The sequence below is a fragment of the Stegodyphus dumicola genome, chromosome 3, assembly GCF_044657685.1.
Source record: "Stegodyphus dumicola isolate Sdum_Otavi_A_Nest chromosome 3, ASM4465768v1".
Lineage (NCBI taxonomy): Eukaryota > Metazoa > Arthropoda > Arachnida > Araneae > Eresidae > Stegodyphus > Stegodyphus dumicola.
The window spans coordinates 200845353-200861657 of NC_140770.1; the positions used below are offsets into that span (position 1 = coordinate 200845353).

At 32.3% G+C, this 16305-nt stretch overlaps 1 non-coding gene across 1 annotated transcript; it reads left to right on the top strand.

Moving 5' to 3' along the window:
- The first annotated feature begins 10657 nt into the window (after positions 1-10657).
- On the top strand, positions 10658-10730 carry TRNAR-ACG (transfer RNA arginine (anticodon ACG)). Its single transcript has one exon. It is a non-coding gene; the product is annotated as a tRNA-Arg (tRNA).
- Positions 10731-16305: the final 5575 nt, after the last annotated feature.

A 16305-nucleotide genomic window follows, 5' to 3' on the forward strand; every position in this document is an offset into this window, starting at 1 on the left:
ATGTGCACTTATTAGTCCGAAGGGGCAAGTTTGCCCAGAAGAACTATTACTTTTGTTTTGGCATTTTGCGTCGATTCACTTTCTGCGTTGTTTCATTTTTCAGATTGTTGCCATCACAAATATTCTCCCTGTATTATATTTTAAAAAAATTAAATAAGGAAGAATCTGCATCAAAGTATGTATATTTCTCACACTGTGATAAAACAGCGGGGCTTAGAGTCATCAAAATTTGAATAACGTAATCTTCCATAGAAAATGGGCATGTGGAAGCCCTAATTTGAATTTTAAATTTGTTTTATTATCGATTTCATATTTTGTAACACTTCAACGAATTTTTGATTAACAAACTAAACGATTTCAAAGCGAGCAATAGCAACACTGTACGGAAAATAAAACACGTTTATCCCCAGCGCCGCGAGACTCAGTATCGGAAATTGTAAAGATATGCTCATTTTAAAATTATTTCGTGTCGAATTTTGTTGAACTGAATGGTTTAAGTGCGAAGAACGTGATATTTAAGAAATAGAGGTAACACAAAAAATGTTAAAAAACGCCCCTTTGGACGTAATTTAAAATCTGAAACCTTTCAGATTTGTTTCTTTTCTTCCTTCTATTCCTTTTTTAAATTTTGTTTAAGTTCTGTTTTAATAAAAAGGTTGTTTTAAATCTTCTCAAATCTTTGTAGTTAAATATCAGATGTAAAGAAAATTCGCTTAACGTCTATTAATGTTTGGAACTACTTTATTTATAAAGCAAGTCTAACTCCATAAAGTTCATTTGAAAAGCATTATATATTTTGCTCTAATACATGGTTTGTGAAATATAACTTCATGTTTTCTTAGCAATGTCGACAGCATATGCATGCTGCTAATAGTGTTCACATGCATACCTATTAAAGTTATAAAATAGAAAGAGAATCATAAAATTCTCATTCCTATCAAGAACACATCATCATAGAAAAGCAGCCTGAAGGAAATTCAAAGTTACGACAAAAATGAGACGATTCTTAAAACATTCCAGTGTTTTTTTTTTTTTTTTTTTTTTTTTTTTTTTCATGTAGAAAAGAGCAATGTACAAACTTTGAAGATTTTGTAACACGAATATATGCTTTCTGTCATAAAATATTTCATACTGGGCATTGTATGTCAATAATAAATTAGCATACTCGCATTTACAGAGGCTGCTAGCATATTTTTTAGACGACTTTGCTTTGCTATTTAAGAAAGTAGCCTACTTGGAAAAAACGTTTTTAGCTACAGCTATAGTTTTGAAAGTGTAAATTATAGTCTGCTATTTGAGAATTTTGGTTTCTTTCAAAATAGCGCTTTTAAAGAAGCAATGGACGGAAGACTAAGTTTGTGCTCTTTCCGAAGAAAGTTATTCGTATTTAGTTATTAAAATGCTATGAAAGCCGTGACTTTCTGGTACCTAAAGCAATGATAGATAATGCTGTGAAAAAAAAATACGGCAAAGTTTCAAGGAGAAAAATTGTCCAAAATGTATATTCAAGGAAAAAACGGAATATTTCGAATTTTGCAAATGTCAGAAACTTTAGTGTTAAAAAAATCTTCGAAGTCAAAGAAAAGTTGCATAATCATTAAAATACTCAGTTTCAATTGCAAACAACGTGATTAATGCTGATTTGAATCTTAAAAAGGCTAAAAACGTACTCTGCATCGTACATTTTTTTCACGACATATCGCCGAAAGCAGAACGTGCTGCAGAATTCTATATGAGAAACAATTATTCGTGTAAAAATGGAAAAATATTGTCACAATAAGATGAATCTTCAGTATATTTAAATGACCGCCAAAAAAAAAAAAAGAGATCCATTTATCATCATCAAAGAACAGAAAAGAATCGTACAACCTGGTTCAAAGTATCTAAAGAAAGTTTTCAAAGTGATTTATGATTGTTGCTGGTTTCTGATATAACGACAAGTAAAAATTAAGGAGAGTGCAGAAAACTGTTAAGATGAACTCCACATATTATCAGGAACATATTTTACACGCAATTCTCAAATACTGAATATCTGTTTTTTACACACAGTGCCATCAATCAGTAGTTTTTCATCAAGACAATGCAAGCAGCCGCAAGTCAAAATTTCCTGGAAAAATTGGAAATTCCTTCACTCATTCCCTATAAATCTCCTGATGTATCATCCATGGATTTTTGGGCTTTCGAACTTTCAAAAAACGGATTGTTCAGACGTCAACCTACAACCCTCCTTGGACTTTGGAAAGCTGTTAAAAAAAGAATGCGATAAAATATTTCTTCCGTTACTAAAAAAAGCTTAGTTGTCTTGGAAATTACGGTATAGAAACATAGCGAAGAATAAGGGTTATCAAATGGAATATTCAAAACACAAAAAGGGTTTGGCAAAATATTTCTGTAAATACAATTAAAATCGTCTAAAAAATGTGTGAACAGCTTTAGTATTCTGTATTAATGATTATTAGGACACGCATCTTTTATTTATTCGAATACTTTTATCTTTGTGGATAACTAAAGATGTCGTAAGCCACCTAGTTCTGGTTTTTAGACATTTGACATCTAAGTTTCAGTAGCCATTTAATGAGATATAAGTTCTCTATTCACCTGTCAGCACACTTGATACACAATTAATAAATCAACTTATAACTTGGCGATCGTTTACAAATGCTTGGCGACCTATTCCGTTAATGAGAAGTAACCCTATCTCATTTGTAGCTTCCCAATCAAGATTCTTAGACCACATCTGGACCACTTTCACACATGAATAGGAAAGTCCTGAACAAAAGACGGTTTCACTCGGATTAAATCTCATGCGCTTTCTTCTTCAAAACAAAAGGCATATTTTTTTACCTTCCGAAATCACGCCATTCCCATCTCGATAGCGATCGGAATAATGTGACCACTGGAATAACAGTTCTCCGTATGTGTTTTGTTGACTACCTTTTTCTCTAGTTGTCTATTATTGCTTAGTTGTGGAATAGATTGCATAATGCTACGTTTTTTTTTTTTTTTTTTTTTTTTTTTTTTTCTTGTAATTTTTCACGCGGAGCAAAAATGAATTTGGAAAGCAACTGACGGAAAAAGTGGACTCGTATATAAAAATAAAATGGCGAACGCTCGTGATCCACGTCTCTTCCGACGTATTATAGTTCCTTCTGTCGAAAGTTCCTGGAAACTCACAGTGCGGAAGATGATACAGGAAATTGTTTTCTACTGATAGATTATTGTCTGATTCTATTTAAAAGTACGAGATAATACGAAGAAAGAGAAAGTTCTTTCATTGTACTAGTTAATGCTTTTTGTTTTGTATATAAATAGTAACTTTCAGTTTGAGAGATAATGTTCGCTGGAGGATTCATTCTGATTTCCTCCATATGATGCCTTTATGCTTACTCCGTTTGCGATATACAGATACTTGTCAACGTACTCATTACACCGATTAAAATGTTTACAAGAAAAGTGAATATTGTTTAGCTTTTTTTATACTTTATAAATGAGTTATGTCCTAAATTATTGAAAGAATTTGCGCTTTTTTATCTATGTTTCTTTATATATTGTTAATCCGTATAGAATATCTAGTACATTCTTACCAAATAAATATATTTTTAATGTGTAAATTTCAGACTCAATAGACAAAATTTAAAAAAATACCCTTCAACAATAAAATTTTGTATTGTAAAAGTGTTGGAAATACACAGCATAGGGTTGGACATAATTCTGCAAATCTCATTCGGTCAGATTTTTAACTCAAATCTACGATGAAAAACAGTTTATGATGCTAATAATAATAACGTAACGCAGTCTCAAACTACATGTAGACCGCATGCACGCCTTGAAAGTAGTTGAAGGAACAAATTTCTTTTAGAAAAATTTCAAATAAATAACTAAATTTTAATTTAATTTCAAATTTATGTTCTTAAGCCTTTATCAAAACATACGTAAGCAATAATAATATTAAATAAAAAATTCAAATTTATTGTGTTTATTTTCTCTTTAGCACAAATTCCTTTTTGCCTACATTTTGTAATTCAAAGGTACTAGCAACTAAATGCTAAATTGCTAAATGTTTGGATTGACATTAATTTCAAATAATTTTAATATGTTAAATTAATCACTAAATAACTTACTTTTAACATAAACTTAAAATATACTTATTTAAGCTTTCTGAATTCTTAATTCCAACCTAATGTCTTTCCTTTTAGATATCCCATTTTTATCAACATATCAGAAAAAAGGCAAATAATGGCATGTAAATGCACTCGTGCGCAAAATTAAGAAAATTGGCACATTATGTGGAATTTCTTAAAAATAATGGACAGATTTTAATGAAATTTGGTATGCTATATATTTATTACAGAGGAAAAGATCGCCATTCAAAAGTCATTTTATGTTTGCATGATTATCAGTACAGCTCATAGTGCAGAGATGTCCAAAATCCATGGTGTGATATCGAATTGAAAATGAGTATGGTCCCCTCTCAGAACCACGATTGTGCAGCATAACGGCACACTGAAAATGACGTATTCGAAGAGTCCCTGTGGCAATCGATCTCACTCCTGCAGCAAGACAGTTTTCAACTCTGGGGTAATTCTCAGAGGGTGATGGCGAGATGAACTTGCTCTGCCAAGAACCTCCAGACGTACTATTTAGGGTTTGTAAGGTATTTATCCCGTCTTTCTAGCATGCCTTCGTGGTGTAGTGGTTCTGCACGCTGGGCCGGTATCCAGAGGTCCGTGGTTCGATTCCCAGCGAAGGCGTTGTTAATTTTCATCTTTCATGCTTCCAAAATACCTAATTTCTCTACAGGTTAAGGTCAGGAGATTTTGCTGGCCAATTCATGCCGTGGATATCCTCCTTTTCCAGGTAATCCTCGTTCAGCTGAGCCCTATGTGGATCAGCGCTGTCGTTCATTAACAGGATCCAGAGCCAACTGCCGTCCCTGGAAAGCCGAACATTGAGCTGTATGATATACTCTTTATAGGGAGCCTTTGTCAAACCTATAAATGGGTATAAGGTTTCCAACAGAATGCCTTCCCAAGCAATTACACCTCCACAGCCGTAATGATCCTTTTCCCTGAGGGAAGTATGTTATGGTAACGTATTCCAGACTCTCTTCAGATACAGGCACGCCATGCATCCGTATCCAGGCTGAATCTTGACTCATCTGCAACACGCACGGCGCGCTACGGAAGTCTAGTCCTAGGTGCATTCTGCCTGCACCATGCTAAACTCGTTTTCTTGTGTGACGCAATGCGCGAGACACAAATGCGGAACCTCTAGCATACAGCTGTATCTCATAAAGCTTTCGGCCAACTGTAAACCGTAAAACTCGGGTTCCAGTGGCAATCTACAACTCACGTGAGACCTATGAGGCTGTAGCAATCCTGTGCCTATACGCTGAAAGTGCAAAATAACGATCCTCATTTGTCGTTGTGGATCTTGGTTAACGTTGTCCAGATCTTCTCGATATAGGTCCTGTGTTCTGGAGCCTTTTCCAAAGACTGCAGATGATAATGCGTGTTACATTGAGCTCTGTAGCAACCTGCGCTTATGACCAGCCTGTCTCCAAACTACCGACAATTCTCCATGTCATTTCGTTATTCATACATTCGTGGTTTCTCATTTTATCTGATACCTTATCAAATTTGCCCAACTCTTGTAAAAAACAAGGCGAATATCGTTAAATTGCACGAGCATACAAATCGCCAAAAACCCCTCATGCACTTATATCCCTTTCACATTCACAGCTCCTCAGACACTGATGTATAAGCTTTTATATTCGACTCTTATTATTTGCATAATTCATTGGCGGCATAATTAGTACCTTTTCAATACTTTTAAGAAAAGGTCAATACTTTTCTTAAAAATAGATATAATTTTAAAATTCTCTTAATTTTGCACTCGAGCGTAATTATATATTTGTCTATTTTTCTATTGCAGCTTGACGCTTGATAGCTCCTTGAGTTTGATAACTGTTGTAGGCTTGTAGAAAAATTATTGGAAACAGCCTATAACGGATAGCAGATGCCCATCGGTCAGTCGGTTCCTTTGTTAGACTTGTTGAGATTAAACTTAAAAAAAAAAAAAAAAATGTTCACATATAATTATACTCCCAAACGAAGCGACTTTTCTTTTTGTAAATATTCGCAGCTGAGCATATTTATCTTTTGACAGGTATGAATAAAAATGAATCAAATTTTGATATTTAATTTGATTTTCTGGTAAGTTATTCAAGCCCGCTTTTAACGGGAATAAAAATAATTTAAAGTCGGACTTCGAATCATTAAGTTTCTTAAATCTGCTTTCAAATTTTTGTGGTAATAAGGCTATTTTTCTTGTGTATTCTTGAGAGTTTACGTTTGGAAAAAAGAGCGGGATTCAAGATATGGAAAATGTGTCAAATTGTTTTATTTTCAGTTGTGTTTCCCATATTTGCTTTTTAACTTTAAAAGCTTTTACAGAAGCATACATAACAGTGATAAGTTTATGGCTTTCTTGCAGATCTTTATTAAGAAAATTTAAATGGCCAATTAAATCACAAGAAATGCTTACTATAATATCCATATATGATTATATAACTCTTTGATTATTTTATTTTTTGCATCATGAATATTTTGATTTCATTTATTAAATCAAAAAATCGATTTGTAGAATCATTAGTTTTGTTTCTTGAAGCAGGAGTACATGAAAAATGAAAAATGAGCAATGCCTTCTCCGGGACTCGAACCTAGACCTGGTACCAGTGATTAGGAGACATAGTTCGGCCACGAAGATATGCTGGAAAGGAGGGATAAAATACCTTATAGTTTCAACATCACTCTTTGATTTAACCACCTCACCTCACTATAATAAACCATTTCTCAGTATTCACTTTCAATTTCTTCAAGTAAATACGACAAGTTCTCGATGATTCAGAATTCGTCCACTGATAAAGTTTAATGTTTTAATTACCGTTTCCATAATATTATCCATTTGCAAACTTTTGGCCCAGAATACATTTGATGAATAATGTAATGTATAGTACAAAGCGTATTCTGAAAATTTTCTTCTTTCACTATATTTCTTAATTTTACCGCTACTCAATATTTCACCAACCGTAGCACTTGCACATGCAAACATTTTATTCTAATTTAATTTATATATATATGTCGCAATATTTCAAAAAAAAAAAGTTCTGTGTAATATTTTTTCCTTTTATAGGTTCATCAATAACTTTTTCAGATTCAACAATAACACCTGGTACGAAAACTGCAAGCTGTGCTGTAGTTGTGATGTAAGTATTCTTTTCAACTGTTATTGACAATGCTGTAAAATCTGTAATTTTTCATTTAACTGACATCGTAAATTACTAGCAATTTCTTTAATACGTTCGGCTGCTGTGGTGGTTGAAAAACTAATATTTTTAAATAATTCACATTCGACAAATTTAATCAATATTTAACGAATTCACCATCACTAAATCATTTGATTTTTTTGCCATGATGAACGACTGGCAAAAAAATCCATATTTAAAAAAAGAGTATAACCTTTCTTCCCTCAGTTTACCTTCCAACACTTTACTTATGACTCGTTTCGCAAAGTTAACGCTAAGCCGTATTCTTTTGGAATTGATATTCCCTTTTTCTAAATAAAACACATTATTTTATCACGCACAACAGTACAAAATTACATAATTTCCATTTATCTTGGAAAATATGTCATTCTTCTGTTACTTTATTTTTATCCTTTGTTTAAGATACATCTTGCAGATTAATCGCTTAATTGGAATCACAGTTATAATTCTGTTTACAAATTTAATTCAAGAAAATGAATTTCATTTGAAAGCCATACTCAGACATTTTGCACAATTTCAAATTATTGGTGCTGATTTAACCTAGATCTAACGACAAGCAAAAATAGCCGGATAGTTTGTCTTCATCTTTTTAGTAGTATGAATTGCGTGGCTGAGCATCTAGCTTGCCACCCAGTGATTGACTCAAGTAATGTACCGACTCATCATGGAGGAAAATAGTATAACTCCAGAATATAAAAGTTCACTTGTCACCTGGCGAATAAAGTTCTTAATATTAACATTATTCACGGGGCCTGGCTTGCAAGCATACAAAGTCTATAATTTTTTCTTTAAACTGATATCGTAAATCAATTCATTCTTTTACATTTAGCAACAATTGCGCTTATAAACAAAACCTATATAATTATAATGTTGTTTGTATTCATATTTTAAATTTTCATTTCTTGTGATGCGATAATTAATGTCTTTTTTTTCCTTAGCTTCTTTTTCGGTTCGGTTAGAGCGCTGTTATATATGCGTTACATATGTACTTTTGGCTGTGTGCCAATGCTAGCTTCGAACTGATTTGGAACGTAATGACTGCTAAAATGTTTGCTAGCACTCCTGTTTTCTTAATGAACAATTGCCCAAATAATTTAAACTGCATCTAAATCTAAAAGGACTGCATTAAAACAAATACATAACTGAAATTTACTGGCGTATCACATGAAATTCCTGCGGTGGCCGACACTCTAAGACCATTTCCACAGTGAATATAACTACAATATTTAATGTACAATAATGACAGGTGGCTGTAGATCAATATTTCGTACAATAACGACGGGTGATCTAAAAGTCGCGCAGTTCAAATTTTCAAAACTTTTGGAAATTCCATCCCGGATATTAATGGCAATTGCTTCAATTGATGATTTTCTGGTACTGTTGCAAGTAATATCCCTTGAAATTTGAGTTATGGTTTATGATGCTGTCTTTAAAAACTGTTTATTTGGTTGAAGTATAGATGAGTTTTTCTCGAGCAGAACGAATTCTTATGATTGAGTACTACTTCGCAATGTATTCATACGGAAATCCTGTTGAAGCATTTAAACAGACCTTCCTAAATGTTTATTAAGTAATATAATAAATCAGAAATAAAATATAGTAATCATTAACAACGTATGTGAGATAGATGAATTGCAATTAAGTTTATGTATTACGAAATAAGGCTCAATGATAAAAATTCATTCTGCTTGGGGAAAAAACTCAAACTCTATCTTGCACTAAACAAGCTTTTTAAAGCTAACAGCGTGAACTGAAATTTTTGAGATTTTGATATACGTGACTTAAAGATTACGCTGTAATATTAATAATGATATTGAAATAATAAGTAACAAAAACTTCTGTGCTTGTTCTTTCAATTCAAATAAACCAAAAATAAAAACAAGTTCTTGTAAAAATAAACGCTAATCTAATGTTGCTTAACAGAAACTTTGCTTATTGGAAAAAGTATTTTTGAAACTACAAAATGGGCTAACATTTATCGGAAAGAGGATAATAACAATAAGAGTGGAAATGATAATATGTAATCTGAAAAATTAGAATTTTATTTTCTTTGGAGATACGCCAGCCGAGTCTAAAACAATTTTTAGTGTTACTTAAAAGAATGCAATTCTTCATTATAACAAAGTTTTTTTCAAAGAGCTAAAAAATGTGACTTAACATAAAAGGATCTACATGCTTTAAATACCATTAAATACCATATAATAAATAAAATTTTTATAAAAATTTTGCTAAATTTATAAGGCTCTTTAAAATTATTTTTAACGTTTTTCATGTTAAAAGTATTCGTTTAAAAAGCATGCAGTTGCTAACGCAAACATAATCTGTCAACTGTAATAAGTCCAACAACGTTAATTAAACTGTTTTCTTTTTATCATGACATCTTAAGTTAATAGTTCTAGCCTATATAGTGGCCTATATATTTCAAAGTTTTAGCCTATATAGTATATAGTTTTATGTAGTGGCGTTATTAGAGAGGGCTTTCCAACAAGACCTATCCTAGCGGCACATTTTTTAGGGTCGATACGTTTTGCGTAAATCGTTGTTTTATCGGGCTAGGCAGGTGGGTCGTCAAAGAAAATGAGATTCTGAATTGCCGTACGGAATCAAATTGAGAATACAAACAGTCTTTACTCTAGATAAAGAATTCAAAGAAAACCCCTTTGGATTTCACCAGCTACATTATTTTGTTATATTTTTTTTACTTCACCGAAACATTTGAATGCAAATTAAACTAAATTAAGATGTCATTAATAAGATAAAATTCCTTATTGAGAAAGAAGACATTTCCGTTATTGCTAAAGAAATCGAAACTGGAGTGTGAAAGGACAGTTCTTTTGTATTTTAGAACACTTTTGCTTATTCTAAAACACAGTCTCTAGAACAAAGTTCCAAATATTGTAATACTAGAGCGAACTCTCAATTGCTGTAGGTTTTGCTAGTTGTGAGAAGCGTTTTCAAAATAAAAAAATTATTTAGGTAATATTTTCATCGATTATCATCATTATCATCATCGGTTATCACCATTCATCATCTTTATTTTTAAACGTAGTTGAGGATTTTGCGAATAAAATAATGATAATAATCATAATAATATAATTTTTAAATGTTGAAATTAAAGTTTTTTTTAAATAAACTTAAAGTATGATTTTATTTCTCTACATGTCGTTTTGACATATTTTGTAATTATTTATTTCTGTATGAAAAGGGACGGCAAATTTAGAGACCACGCTAGGTAACAAACTCATGGATCGCCCCAAGTAACAAAAATTCTAGCGACACCACTGCCGAAATTTTAACCACCTTATCGTAAAAATAAAATGCCATACACGTGGGCCAGTGGCGCAACGGATAACGCGCCTGACTACGGATCAGGAGATTCCAGGTTCGAATCCTGGCTGGCTCGTGTTTTCTTATTACCTCTGGAAACTTAATTTACATATAAGATCTGAAATTAAAAGCATAATGATTATTTTTTTAATTAACCTTAAAATTCTGCCTCATGATCTATTAAAGTGCTGTAACTATATAACTACAAGACTGCAATATAAGATGTGATAACGTAGTAACGCGACAAATTAAGTCTTTCTGTAATCACTTTTATTTTTAGTTAATGCTTGACTCGATTAGAAGTTATATAGATATAACAATGCACCGAAGGATACAAAGTATGAAGAAAAATTTATCCTCTGACGCCCGCCAACGGCCAATGGGATGGTCGCTTTAGAGAGGTGATATTTAGTATTAGCATTTATTTGTGATTTACGTCAGGAATGGTAATCTTAGAGATGTGTTTTTCATGCCAAGGTTTTTGTATTTTGAATAAGGAGACTAATGAGTACAAATGTACTCTGATGAATGAGATAATGTACTCTGATAAATTTATGAATATCGGAATAAAAGAGGACATCAGAATGGTTTTACTAAACAAAACAAAAAAAACTCTTTTTTAAATCTAGTGGATATAATAAATCATAATTAATTAAAATTATTTTTCCTCAAAAAGAACACAAGTGTTAGGAAAACAGATTATTTCTTAGTTTGCATATTGTTAATCATTTTGAAATCGTATAATATTCTATTTTAGATTGATGGATATAATGTTCCATGTTTGTACAAATAATAAAGTACGAAATACATTATTATTATTATTATTATTATTATTATTATTATTATTATTATTATTATTGCTTTTTCGTGAAAATATATTATCCCTCAAAACATGGTAGATAATCTATTGAGACCACAGGATTGTAATAGCTGATCCGCAAGCGCGTTGTCATAAAATAGTTTCAAAGGTTATTCGCGCATGCTCCGTAATGCTCTTATGTATAGGGCGGAGCTTACTTTACCGCTTTCCTCCCCATTGTTTAAACTTGGATTTATTGCTTACACTTGGGATTATTGATATATTTTTCCTAAATAATTAGATTTAATTTATTAATTATTTATTTTTAATTAATTAAAAGAAATTATAATTTAAATTCGATAATTTAAATGAATTAGTACATTAGATATATTTCTTATATCTAATATATTGATTAATTAGATATATTTCTTATCTAGATAACAATTATATATATTTCTTTTTTAAAATATGAATTCACTACCTACGTTAAGACCTTAACATACCAATCGTGATATATATTTATTGCCTCCCTGCTTTAGATTCTTACGAGTACAAGCCAATTTTCCTTAGAATGTCTTTCACAACAGCATCTGTCACTTTAGTTAAGCTAGCCGTTGTGTACATCAGATTAAACTCATCAGGTTTGTTAATTTTTATCGTTTTCAACAAATATGCCAAATTTCAAAATGTACCAATATATAAATTCCCGTATATCATCGGAAATTTTGAATAAAAAGCTTTAATTTTTTGCAGGTATGCTTAGATATACATCTACTTTAAAATGCTTGTAAGCATTTTATAGGCTATAATTCAATATTTTTTTCGAAAAATTACTTTAATTAAGTTTTAAAAATAAATCACAAAAACTGGGTGAATTTTATTTGGAATGAACCTAAATTTCGAACTGTGTAAGGAAGAATCAAATAAGTTTCATAAAAAAGAGATATTAATAAATACATACCAAATTAAATTTTAACATTGAGGAGCTAAAATTTTGAGAACTAAATTTTTAATAGCTACTCCTGCGATTTTTACAAAGCTTGGCAGTTTGGCGTCATTTGAGTCGTAGAATCGAAATATGGAACAAAATTGGCATGTCATTTCAGAAAAAATCCGATTTTGTGTCAAAATACCTATATTTGGACAATGATATATATAAATCGAATACATATCCTAAGTTGCGCTTTCGAGACATGAAAAATGCAATTTGAATATCGTCACTCGGCCCAGTAGAACGGGAGATATAGAACCGTCCCCCCCCCCTTTTTTTTTTTTTCTTTGCGCAATGTACAATTAAAAATTTTAGCAAGACGGTATGGAATTAGAGCAACTGATGTAATTGCGATTTGTTATTTAAAATATTTGCCAGACATTTCCATGGATGATATATCTTTATGTAGTCTCGCTTATTAGTATATGCCTCATATAAATAAAGCTTTGCCTCAGAGCATACAAGCCACTAAACACAAGCTAGAGCATACAAGCCACTATATTCTTAGCAAATTTATGAAGCATCTAGATAAATATATGTTACTTAACTTTTATGTACTTAACTTAACCTGATGTATTATTTAACTTTTCAGAAAAGAAACCTCCTGCTTTAGATTTATTTGATTTTTTTTTTCCGAGATTGTCGAGGGGTAAAATTCTTGACCGCAGCCTTCATTGTTATATCATTCAATAGGTCCCATAGAATATAATTTCATTTTGTTGCAAAATTCTCCCTGTAATCCCGCAGTCATCAGGGTATTTCAGGTAGACAAATTTTTACAATGCCTTCTTGTTCTTATCAGCTAGTCTGATTAAATTATGTCGTACTTTTGATCAATTTAAATATATATCTGACACGTTTCGACTTGTTTTTTAGCACTAAGCAGATGTTTTATTAACCTTAATGTTTCTTTGGGTTATTTTGTACATACAAATTTTATTATTACGAGGTAATGTAATAAGACTGAAGATTGAAAGCGTGAAAGAAATTGAAGATTTGAAAACTACAGCCAGATTTCAAAGAAATTCCGAAAATTATCTTATTATAGAAGGGGCTTCGTATTAAGGATTCGCACCATGCAAAAGATGGATATTTCATGAGGCAAGCAAAAGACTCTGATTATGAGTACACTGTTTGTATAGATGAGTAATGTATTCTATGTATATACCGCAGAACATCTATGTATAATCCGAATTAAATTAGCAGCTTGAGGAATTAAAAAAAGGCAACGGTTTGCAAACAGATCTGCTTATTAAAAAAATTATCTGCAAAATCGACGTAAATTTACAGCTTTGGTAGCAGAGTAATATTTTTCTGCTTTTCGAAAATTTCAAAATGCTGTCAATTTTGTCTCAAAAACCACCTTCAGTGATTAAAACTTTCCTCTTTAATCATTTTTCTGAATTTGCCAGAACTTACTTAACAGCTATATTCAACCAATGCAGCATATACCTTCTCAAATCAATCAGAAATTTAACTTTAGCAAGATGCCTTTTTGCAATTTTCTGTTCCCTTATATAACTCATTCATTATTACTCGCTTGTTATTTTTTTTTCAAACCAAGTAATTTAGTTTATTACTCGAGCCAACTAGAGTTCGAATCTGGAATCTCCTGATCACTAGTCGGCGCGTTATACTTTGTGCCACAGGCTCAAGCGGAAAGAGGACGCTGATATAGGAAACATTATACAGAAAGATAATTTTGTCCTAAAATTTTCACAAATATTGTTACTGCAGTTACTATCTTGAATATGAAAGGAAGCGTTGCTGTTTTCAAATTTGACTCTCTATAATTTAGACGAATCTTCAAGACTGTTTTTAGTTAATTTTCTATATTTTAGTGGCTTGTATGCTCTAAAAACTACAAATTAAATTTCAAAGCTAAGAACCGTCAGTTTAACATATCAGGACTTGTATTTCTCTTGATTTGCTTTGGGAAACATGAATGGTCCTGACTCGGAACAGGGAGCTTACTCAAGCTATGTTCAAGAAAGTGTGAAGTAGACAACACAAGCAGGAAGGGTATACGAAACCCTTTATTTTCTATCGTTAACAGGATCTTCCGAGCTTCGGAATACAGAGACCAACCACTCGTGGTCTGAACGTAAGAATATAAAAACTACTAACTAAAAGCTAATTTTGAATTAGTATACAAATGCCTAGTACTAATATTGTCCTTTATTTAATGAAAGGTACGTATGCAGTACGCCAAGCTGCTTAAACTATAATACGTTCGCAAATAACAAGAGGGCTAAACCTCTGGCCTTAAAGGCAACCAGCAACAGAGTGAAAACTCGTAAAACTACAGTGGCAAGCGGCTTGCTTCCTATAACTCCTTCCTCTCTCGCTTGGGAAAAAGCCACAACTTAAGTACTTGGCGTTAGCAAGACAATTTGCATAAACAAGTTAAAGCATTTAATTCTGGCCGGAAGTAGAAAATAAGAAGTGATAGTACAGTTTTAAAATAAAATAAACGTTAGTAAAACTTTACATATTTACAAACAGATATTTACAAACAAAGAAAATACTCCGAAAGATTCTAATGCAGAAATTGTCAAAATTAGCCTTCCTTGAACTAACAAAGGTCGAACAGTATTCCCTGCTGGCTTATATTCTAGTCAAGAAGAGGTGGTGATGAAGGGATTGAAGCAGTTAAAAGTAGAAACAGTACATCAGTATAAATTTCGCAGATCTTTTCAGTATTTTAAGTACTCAAGGAATAGACTAGACCAGTTCTCATCAAAAGAATTAATTCTCCTCGACTGATTTCTCTTGGCTTATATGTTTGAAGTCTAATTAGATATACTTCTGTACTGTTTACAGCTATGACCATTAAGCTAATTACAGAAGACCTTCGCCCAAACTACGAAGCAGAATAGGGAAATATCTCCATAGCTCTTCTGGATAATTTTGTGGAGAATATGCCAAACCGATGCAGATTCTGCCTACTGGTACTCAAAGAGTCTATGGTTTCTGATGTTACTATGAGATCTGTTGTCATTTGTGTAAATGGTTGGACCTTCTGATCTCTGAATGGTTGCACTTTCTTACTAATTTTAGTTTTCTTGTTCTTTCTTGTAATCCAAAATTCGTAGCATTTCAGTTTAGTAAAGATAATTCCAGTACTGTGGATTTGTTATATTTATTTTCTTAGAATGATGTTCACCTGTAAAGATTCCATCAAGCCTCACTGTCTTTTATTAACCTCTTCGTCGTCCGTAACGCGTCTAGCGCGTTAAAATGAAACTTCCGCAGGGCGGCCGTAACGCGCCTTAAGCGTTCTTCTACATTATACCCCCTAGAGGGTAGCACTAATTAGACATTCTATTTCTAATTGAATTTCGGGCCATTTTACATAAGATACAAGACAGTGAGAGATGGCTTCAACGTCTACTCAGCGGAAAAAGAGAAAAAAATGAGGTTGTGAATTGGAAAGACAATAAGGATATACGTTTGATGAGTACATTCCATAATAACTCGATGACTGCTGTTGGAACACGGAAAAGAACTGTAATAAAACCAATAATTGCAAAAGATTACAACAACAAAATGGGAGGAGTGGACCGCCTGGATCAGTTATCAAATTATCCTCCTGTTAGAAATAAGCAGAGATATTATTATTTTTCAATTATGCTTTATTCCTTATAATTTTACTTAATATTCATTGCCATTCATCCACTACGAAAGTTATGTATAGTAAGTTATGATGTACACAGAAAACAACATCACACGCTGCGAAAAACAGACAGCCGCTGGGCGGGAATTTTGGCGGACAGGAGAGGACGGCGAAAGGGTTAAGCAATTTATGTAAACAAGACTCTTTAAAAATAAATACTTACGAATAAACTATTTCATCATTCC